We start from the raw sequence: 10,965 nt of genomic DNA, 5'->3' as shown, positions 1-10,965 counted from the left end.
ATCAGTTTGCAGAGAAAGGATGCTTGATTTCTTTGAGTGGAATGGTACTTTTTTTTGCCTTGCTACAGTCCTCTGTGGCTATTTAAGCCATCCCCACACGGAAACTAGCCGTTAGACACATTTTTCTGCCCGTTCTGCACACTCTGCACATCCTGACAATGTGTCCGTTGGGGTCGGAGTCGACTCGCGCGATCTGGAGTCGACTCGGCTGTAACAGGAGTCGACTCATGCTTTTCTGGAGTCGGCTCGGCAACTGTTCCGAATTTGAATTAAAGTGACCTCCTCGACTGGGAGTCGACTCGACTTAACCCGGAGTCGACTCGCCAAAAACTGGAGCTGACTTGGCATTCTTGGAGTCGGCTCATCCCATGAATTCATGGAGCTATTTTTCAACTTGGCCCACTCGAGTCGACTCGACAGTCCTGAGTCGACTCGGCGCTCAGAGCCCGAACTCCCTATCTTCTATCTTTTGGCTCGTCCAGTCTTGGAGTCGACTCGAACTGTTCCGGAGTCGACTCGGCTCTCAGTTTCCGAAACTCAGTCTTCTGCCTTTTTGGTGTAGCGCTGCTTGGAGTCGACTCGAGCTGTCTTGGAGTCGACTCGGCTCTCAGAGACAACAATTTGGTCTTCTGTCTTTTTGGGGTCGCGTTGTCTCGGAGTCGACTCGCATTGCGGGAGTCGACTCGGATCTCAGTGTCCGAAAACTGCTCTCTGACTTTTGCCTTGAATACAACTGAGAGTCGACTCTCGCTTTCTTTGGAGTCGACCTGCCAACCATCGGAGTCGACTCGCGTTCCTCAGGAGTCGACTCGGCTCTCAGGTCGAAACTTGCTCTCTGACTTTTTGTCTGTAACTCCCTGGAGTCGACTCAAACTACTCCGGAGTCGACTCGGTAAGCATTGGAGTCGACTCGCGCACTTCAGGAGTCGACTCGCTGACAGGTTTTAAATTGTGTCTTTCTGTTCATCGTCTGTTCTCAGTCGGAGTCGACTCGTAATGTTCCGGAGTCGACTCGAGCCCGTGCCAGTGCTTCTGATACGCTTGGAGTCACTCGTAATATTCCGGAGTCGACTCGAGTCTCAGACTTTGGTTCAAACTGACTTCTTAACTTATCCAAAATATCTTGAACCAAATCTAGAAACACTTAGACAAGATTTTCACTGAAACACTCGATTGAATTCATTAGTAAACAAAAGATATACTCAAATGCTTTGAGCTCATCAAAATCAAATAGGGTTATAACAATCACTCCACAATCTCCCCCTTTTTGATGATGACAAAACATTTGAGTATATGTAAAGTGAATTGCTCAATAAACAAGGAAATGAAATCTATAAATGAATTCAAGTGTCTGGTTTTTTAATTTATCCAAACTTGAAAGGTGTGAAACAATAAATTTTGGAGTTCAAGCTCCCCTTTCATTTGGAATTATATAAGCCTTCATGTCATGCACTCAATTGTTTGGCTTATATAGATATATGATTTGGCTTTCTTAAAATTCAGATTCTCCCCCTCAACATAATGCTTTCAACTTTGTTTTGATTCTCTGAATTTCCTTTTAAATGCATTGAAGCTTTTGAACTTAAATTTTTGGTTTTTTTTTTTTTGGAGGGAAAATCTGTCAATTTGTTCTTGAGTAGGATTTCAATCTAATCTCGCGAATATCCCTTGAATAGATTCTGGAGATTACTCCATTAGGAGCCCCCAACATAGAGATAATGAGCCTCGAGGTATCAAATCCACTAAGAACGAATTATGTTTGTTTTAATTTTTTGATTTTATTTTGATTCCTTTTACATATCTATTAAATATTTCTCACCCTCCTTTTTGTCATCGTATCAAAAAGGAGGTAAGCAGAACACACAAAGCAAGTAGAGATAAATGTGCACATATTGAAGAAATTGTCTACTCATTGTATTGATGTATATGTATTTGTGAATACAATAATAAAGCTGTAAATACAAGTCAAAATACAAAAAAAAGAGCTAAGGCTTCCTCGAGGAGGATGCGGCTCCCCGGGGCATTCGTTCCGCGAGTAGGGTGAACGGTCCATTGGTACGTGCTCTAACTATCTGATAATGGCCGAGGTGGCCCTGCTGTGTGTCGTGTCGAGCTCGGTCACAGTCTGCTGAAGTGTGTCCAGCTTGGCGATGAGCACATTCGCCAAGCGCTCGGCCCCCTGACTAGTGGTGCCCATGTCATGTCGGATGTCTCGCAGCATACTTCCGAGTGGTGCTCGTGAATCGCTCATGTCTAGAGAACTGGGCTTGTATCAGGCTCCTGACATTGTAGATTTCTTCCCGCACATGGGCCCGTCATCTCGGTCACGGCTGACAGGGAAGGAACACAATGCAGAAGAGAGGTTGCAGGGGAGGGGCAGTCGCTGGACCTCGGAGCTCCCTCAGTAGGTCGTCCCGAAGATCCTCACTATCTCTCCTGCCGTGCAAACTCCCCTGGAGCTGCTCAGGAGAAATGCGAACCTCCATGGGCTGAGTAGGTGGAGCTGAGGAGGAGGGTCCGACTGAAGTGGTGGGAGCTGAGGTGGAGGGAAAGGTAGGGAAGTCAGAATCAGGGTCAGGACTGGGGGAGTGTCTGGAAGTATGTGTGGAGGTAGATGATTTCCTAACCCAGGTTCCCTCTACCTTACGAAACCCCATCCTGTGTAGGGTTCCCGGACGCATGCGATCTGTCCATCGCAATGCGCGAGAGGGTTCCCCCTCAGGAATAGGAATCTCGGCCTCCCTAAAGATAAGTGTGTATAGCATGCCATAGGGGAGGGTGAGCCTAGGTCTATCTAGTGGCTCACATAGATATCTATAAATGATTTCGAGAAGTTGATTGGGGTGGTCCTGGAGGATGTAGAACATAAGGGCTAGGTCCCTCTCAGAAACAAAATCGAAAGCGGCCAGTCTTCGGAAAGAGGGTCCTAGAGATGATGCTAAGGAGGAGCCGCATCTCAACAGAAAGTGAGCTAGCGGACACCTCATCTAAGGGGGACTGGGGTGGATATCCTAGAATAGCCGTAAGGGCCTAGTCCTATCCTCGGGGTGTGTGGGAGCTACCCCTACTTGTGGAAGGTGGAGGATTTGGCTATGAAATCCTCGAAAATAAACAATGGGACACCGGCTACAGTTCCCTCTATTCCCCATTGCCCCTATGAAAGTACCATAAAACTCTCTAATTAGGCCAGGGTATGTAGGGAGATCTAAGGAACAAAAATACTCTAAACCCTGGGCCCGCAATCTCTCTCCTATGGTAAAGCCCTCCCGGGAGAGATAGTCAAAATCGACGTATCTCCCGGTGGAGACCGCCTTCCCGGCGCACGGCCTCGAGGGAACCTCCCTCGGCGGGGAACGAACCGGAGGTTGCTGCCTCACGGGATCGTTCCGAGCCTTGGAACGTCTCTCGGCACCGGTCGCGGGTTGGGACCTTTTCCGGCTTGGGACAACGGCTTTACGAGGCATGGTCGACCTAGAATGGGGTAAAGCGCTAATGGATGGAGGAAGGTCGACGGGAAAAAAACCTAAGGGCGGCCGGAGACGACGTAGGAGACGACTCTAGGGTTTGTGAATAGTGGCGGCAGTGAATAGAAGTGTTGAGTAAACGCTTGAATTAGGGTTAAAAAGGTCGGATCCCGACTGCGAGTCGACTCCTGTAAGTCTTGAGTCGACTCGACCTCGAGTCGACTCCAAAATATGCGCGAGTCGACTCTCCTTATGCGCCTATTGACCTCGAGTCGACTCCCGACTGTATGCGAGTCGACTCCCCCTGTGCTGCCATCGATCTCGAGTCGACTCCCGTAAATATACGAGTCGACTCCCCCTTACGAGCCGACTCTGAAACTTACTCGAGTCGTCTCGAACTCTAGCACGCACCTAAAAATCATGCTATGTTCGTGCCGAATGAGGGAAAATCACTAAGTTATGGTCTGATTTGATGCTCATTGAAAAGAAACTCTATATATTAACCACAATCTAATCATCAAAATCAATGAACTAGAAGAGAATATCACTAGGATGGATCAATCACTCCTAATCCTCTTCTAAGTACACTAAATCTCTCTTCACTCAAGGGTTTTGTGAAGATATCAGCTAATTGATCATCAGTGCAAACAAATTGAAGTGTCACATCACCATTCATTACATGATCTCTTATGAAGCTGATGTCTTATTCAATATGTTTAGTTCTTGAATGCTGGAATTGGATTTTTAGTTAGATTAATGGCACTTGTATTATCACAATTAATGGGAATTTTATCCTGTTTAATGCCGTAATCTTCCATGTTGTTGAATCCACATGATTTGAGCACAACAACTCCCGGCTGCAACATATTCAGCTTCAGCAGTAGATAATGCAACCGAATTTTGTTTTCTTGCTAACCATGAGATTAAGTTTTCTCCTAGGAATTGACATGACCCGCTGGTGCTTTTTCTATCAAGTTTACATCCCAGCAAAGTCTGAATCTGTGTATCCTATTAAGTTCAGGCTAGATTCTTTAGAATACCATAACCCTATATTCTTTGTTCCTATTAGGTATTTAAAGATTCTCTTGACTTGCAATTAGATGAGATTCCTTAGGATTAGACTGATATCTAGCACACATGCAAACACTAACCATTGATATCAGGTCTACTTGCAGTAAGATACAATAAAGATCCTATCATACCTCTTATATAACTTCTGATCTACAGATTTACCTGATTCATCTTGGTCTAATTTGCATGATGAGCTCATGGGGTGCTGATTGGACTTGTTTCCCTCCATATCAAAACTTCTTAAGCATCTCCTTGATGTATTTGGCTTGATTGATGAAGATGCCTTCTTCAGATTGTTTGATTTGAAGCCCGAGGAAATAGTTCAGCTCTTCCATCATGCTCATCTCAAATTCACTCTGCATCAAGTCAGCAAATTCTTCGCAGAGGCGATTGTTAGTAGCACCGAAAATAATATCATCAACATAAATCTGCACTAACAACATATCTTTGTTTTTCTTCTTTAGAAACAATGTTGTATCTACATTTTCCCTAGAAAACTCATGTTCTAATAGGAATTTGCTAAGCCTCTCATACCATGCTCTAGGTGCTTGTTTCAAACCATAAAGTGCTTTGTTAAGTTTATACACGTGATTAGGGTATTGATGATTCTTAAAATCAGGAGGTTGTTCTACATACACCTCCTCATTAATATACCCATTTAGAAATGCACTTTTTACATCCATTTGAAATAACTTGAAATTCTTAGAACACGCAAATGCTAATAATAATCTAATTGCCTCGAGTCTAGCTACAGGAGCAAAGGTTCATCAAAATCTATACCTTCTTCTTGATTATACCCCTTTGCTACTAGTCTAGCCTTATTCCTTATTACAATTCCATTTTCATCAAGTTTGTTTTTATATATCCATTTGGTACCTATGATTGAATATTCAGGAGGTCTTTCAACTAGATTCCATACCTTGTTTCTAGTAAATTGGTTTAATTCTTCTTGCATTGCATTTATCCAATTTACATCTTTTTCAGCTTCTTCTATGTGTTTGGGCTCAAAATGTGAAACAAAGGCTAGATGATTGTTTAAGTTCCTAAGAGATGCTCTAGTCCTAACAGGTTGAGATGGATCATCTAGAATTAATTCCTTAGGATGCCCGTGAGCAAACCTCCAAGCCTTAGTCAGCCCATGATCCATAATAGCCTCTGGCTTGATGATGCATTTTCAATTAATTTTTGATTATCATCTTGTAATGTCATCTCATCTATCTTTTTCTTAAGAATTTCAGCATCATCATCAAGATTAACTCTCTTACTAGAAGAGATATCACTAGAATCATCAAAACGACATGTATGGATTCTTCTATAACTAGGGTTCTTTTATTAAAGACTCTATAGGCTTTACTAGTTGTAGAGTACCCCAAGAATATACCCTCATCCGATTTAGAGTCAAATTTTCCTTAGTTTCATTAACAACTAAACATGGGTTATGTTTGGCAAGATCCTCAAGGTCTACAACATACACATTTCCAACGTCTTATTCCTTTAAAAACTAAACTATTGTCATTTGGGTTTGTTATGATGCATAGTGATGGTTTAAATATAACATCATAACCTCTATCACACAATTGACTAATGCTTAGTAGATTATGCTTAAGACCCATCAACATATCGAACATTATCAATAAAAGTTGAAGGGATAATTTGTACTTTACCTATACCAATGATGTGACCTTGTTATTGTCTCCAAAAGTCATAGCACCTCCCTCCTTAGCTTCAAGGGTGAAGAATTGATCCTTGTCACCCGTCATGTGTCTTGAGCAGCCAACTGTCCAAGTACCAACAATTTTTATCGACTTTGGCTGCAAGACACTCCTACACAAGCAAATCATATAGTTTTAGGCTACCCAAGTTTTCTTGGGTCCTTCATGGTTAGTAGTGTTGGTTCCTTTTGGAACCCAAATTCTTTTAATTTTTTCTTTTAGTTTTTCCTTTCCTATAATCACATACATTTGCTTTATGTCCTAAAGTTCCACAACAAAACAGGTTATTTTCTTAGTTTTACTTTCCCCTGCTTTAACAAAGAAGTTACTAAGGAGTTTTTGCTTATTTTTAGGTTTATACCCTAAACCCGCTCTATTGAATACAGCTCGTTGACTATTAAGTATCATCTCTAATTTTTCTGAGCTATATGTAAATTTTTCTACAATGGGCTTGTATTTTTCAAGTCTAAGTGTCAATTTTTGTTTTTCTGTTTTTAGATCATTTAGTTCTTTTGTGAGACTGTCATTTATATGTTTATTGTTTTTGGATTCTAATGTTTCTTGTTCAGCCTTTCATTTTCTTTAGTTAAGGTATTATTCTTTTGTATCAAGATTTGGTTGCTTGTTTTAAGTTCTGCATTTTCTTTGATAAGAACATCTTTATCCTTAACTAATGAATCATACTTACGGAGATGAGTTTTGGTTAGTTACTTTTAGTTCTTTGTTTTTAACATTTATTGTTTGTATTCATCCCATTAATTCATTGAAAGCATCATATAATTCATCGAAAGTAAAATCTAAATGTGGTGCGGATGTTACCTCATTGTCGATGGCCATAAAACACAGATTGGCCTTTTCTTCTTGTTCTTCATCCGATGATGATGATGAGGTGTCGGAGTCCGATAGGGTGGAGACGAGGACTTTCTTCTTCTTGTACTTGCTCCCCTTTTTCAGCAAGGGACACTCAGCTCTGAAGTGCCCCGGCTTCTTGCACTCATAACAACCGATCCCCTCATTTTCTCTTTCCTTACCTTTATCCTTGTGATAGGAATTTGAGGGGCCTCTCCTTTGATGTGAGGATTTCTTCCGATTGATGATCTTCTGAACTTACGCACGAGAAGAGCCTCATCATCATCTCCCTCATGATCTTCTTTTTCACTGCTGCTACTGCAAGACAAGTCTTTGTTAGATGATGTAGATTTGACGAGCTATTACCTTTTTCTTATGGGAGGACTCTTCTTCGCTGTGTTGCTTCATTGTTAGCTCGTGCCGTCATTAGGGATCCAAGAAGCTCCTCAGTGGTAGCTTGTTCAAGTCCTTGGCTTCTTGGATTGCCGTCACTTTGGCTTCCCATGACCTTGGTAGACAGCGAAGAATCTTTCTGACAAGATCACTGTTAGTATAGTTTTTTGCCAAGGCTTTTTAGGCCATTGACAATGTCAGTAAATCTAGTGAACATGCAAGTGATTGTTTCATTAGAATCCATCTTAAATAGTTCATACCTTATGAACCAATATATTTATTTTGGATTCTTTGACTTGATTCGTGCCCTCATGGGTCACTTCAAGTCTATCCCAAATCTCTTTTGCAGAATTGCAAGTAGAGACCCTATTGAATTCATTCCTATCTAATGCACAGTAAAAGCACATTCATTGCTTTGGCATTGAGTTGTGCCTTTCTCATCGTCATGGTCATCCCAATCCTTTTCAAGTTTGGGTACAGTGACACCCTCTACATAGATGGATGGGATGTATGGTCCATTTAATATAATGGTCCACATCTCATAGTCTTGGGCTTAGATAAATATTCTCATCCTAGCCTTCCAATATGAGTAGTCGGATCCATTAAAGAATGGGGGTCTTTGGGTGGACTGACCCTCAATGTGGGAAGATCCAAATGGGGTTGTCATTTTGATCTTTTACTCTTAGGGTAGAAGAGTTTAGGCTCTGATACCACTTGTTGCCCAGATAGACAACCAAGAGGGGAGGTGAATTGGGTTTTTAAAATAATTTTGCAATTAAATGTTTGTGAATGACTAACCAATACTGTTGCAAGATGATCAATTAGTTGCTATGTGCTGTGAGTGAAATGAGAGTAAGAGAGAGAGACACAAGCAATCACAAACACAATGTTTTTATAGTGGTTCGGAGCTAACCCTTGCTCCTACGTCCACTCCCCAAGTCTCACTTGGGAATTCACTATAACCCCTCGGATTACAGCCGGTTGTTTTCCAAGCTCACAACCAAACTTGTGTGTTTTACGAGGGTCACAACGAACTCGGATGGTTTTTCCCAGGGCTCACGACTAGAACCACCCCGATTTGTTTTCCCGGGATCACAATCGAACCCTTACACCGTTGGTTTCAACCTAGCTCACCAACAAACCTATATACCCTTGATTCAATCCCCTGATTGAATCAAGTAAGGACAGGATGGAAAGAACAAAGACAAATAGAAAAAAACAGAGCTTCTAAAAAGCAGATATACAGCGATATTAATAAGAGTAAAGTTAAGAGCCCTCAAACACGTTTGAGTTGGAGAAGAGAAGGGCTTCTTGAACTTTGGGTCTCCTCTTGAAAATCTAGAAGACTTGAAGGCAGGAGGAGACTTCTTTTAATGCTGGGAAGAGTCGGTTGAATGGAGTTAACTGGCCCTCTTCCTTCTTTTTCGTTGAAATCAGTTTGCAGAGAAAGGATGCTTGATTTCTTTGAGTGGAATGGTACTTTTTTTGCCTTGCTACAGTCCTCTGTGGCTATTTAAGCCATCCCCCACGGAAACTAGCCGTTAGACACATTTTTCTGCCCCGTTCTGCACACTCTGCACATCCTGACAATGTGTCCGTTGGGGTCGGAGTCGACTCGCGCGATCTGGAGTCGACTCGGCTGTAACAGGAGTCGACTCATGCTTTTCTGGAGTCGGCTCGACAACTGTTCCGAATTTGAATTAAAGTGACCTCCTCGACTGGGAGTCGACTCGACTTAACCCGGAGTCGACTCGCCAAAAACTGGAGCTGACTTGGCATTCTTGGAGTCGGCTCATCCCATGGAATTCATGGAGCTATTTTTCAACTTGGCCCACTCGAGTCGACTCGACAGTCCTGGGAGTCGACTCGGCGCTCAGAGCCCGAACTCCCTATCTTCTGTCTTTTGGCTCGTCCAGTCTTAGAGTCGACTCAAACTGTTCCGGAGTCGACTCGGCTCTCAGTTTCCGAAACTCAGTCTTCTGCCTTTTTGGTGTAGCGCTGCCTTGGAGTCGACTCGAGCTGTCTTGGAGTCGACTCGGCTCTCAGAGACAACAATTTGGTCTTCTGTCTTTTTGGGGTCGCGTTGTCTCGGAGTCGACTCGCGCATTGTGGGAGTCGACTCGGATCTCAGTGTCCGAAAACTGCTCTCTGACTTTTGCCTTGAATACAACTGAGAGTCGACTCTCGCTTTCTTTGGAGTCGACCTGCCAACCATCGGAGTCGACTCGCGTTCCTCAGGAGTCGACTCGGCTCTCAGGGTCGAAACTTGCTCTCTGACTTTTTGTCTGTAACTCCCTGGAGTCGACTCAAACTACTCCGGAGTCGACTCGGTAAGCATTGGAGTCGACTCGCGCACTTCAGGAGTCGACTCGCTGACAGGTTTTAAATTGTGTCTTTCTGTTCATCTGTCTGTTCTCAGTCGGAGTCGACTCGTAATGTTCCGGAGTCGACTCGAGCCCGTGCCAGTGCTTCTGATATGCTTGGAGTCGACTCGTAATATTCCGGAGTCGACTCGAGTCTCAGACTTTGGTTCAAACTGACTTCTTAACTTTCCAAAATATCTTGAACCAAATCTAGAAACACTTAGACAAGATTTTCACTGAAACACTCGATTGAATTCATTAGTAAACAAAAGATATACTCAAATGCTTTGAGCTCATCAAAATCAAATAGGGTTATAATCAATCACTCCACAGAAAGGAAAGAAACCTAATCTTAAGTATCTTAAGATATGGGGTTGTCATGCTTATGTCAAAAGAAATTTTGGACATAAGCTAAGTGCTAGATCGGACAAGTGTATATTTGTAGGTTATTCTAAAGACAGTTTAGGATATATCTTCTGTGATCCTACCGAACAAAAGGTATTTGTTGCTAGGCATGCCACTTTCTTGGAAAAAGAGTTTTTCTTAGAAAAGGGCAAGGATAGAAGAATTGAACTTGATGAAGTTCAAGACCTACAAGGTGAGACACATAATAATCCTCAACCAGATTACCCATGGAAGAGGTACAGCCACTACACACTACTCCTCTCCGAAGGTCAAAAAGAGTGCGAAATGCACCTGAGAGGTATGGATTTATCATTGAGAATGATGAAGCCCACATCATTGATAACGATGACCCTCTGACCTATTCGGAAGCTGTCAAGAGTAGGGACCCCTGACAGATGGCTGGACGCCATGAAATCTGAGATAGATTCTATGTATACAAACCAAGTGTGGACTTTGGTTGATGCACCTGAGGGAGTGATTCCAATAGGGTGCAAATGGGTATACAAGAAGAAGATAGGAGCTGATGGCCAAGTAGAAACCTACAAGGCTAGGCTAGTGGCAAAAGGTTTCAGACAAAAACAAGGTATTGATTATAATGAAACTTTTTCGCCAGTAGCTATGCTCAAATCTATTCAGATTATGCTTGCTATAGCTGCATACTATGATTATGAGATCTGGCAGATGGATGTCAAAACCGCCTTTTTAATG

This window comes from Phoenix dactylifera, chromosome 1 (assembly GCF_009389715.1).
Source record: "Phoenix dactylifera cultivar Barhee BC4 chromosome 1, palm_55x_up_171113_PBpolish2nd_filt_p, whole genome shotgun sequence".
In the NCBI taxonomy this organism is placed as follows: domain Eukaryota; kingdom Viridiplantae; phylum Streptophyta; class Magnoliopsida; order Arecales; family Arecaceae; genus Phoenix; species Phoenix dactylifera.
This window is presented reverse-complemented; position numbering follows the sequence as displayed.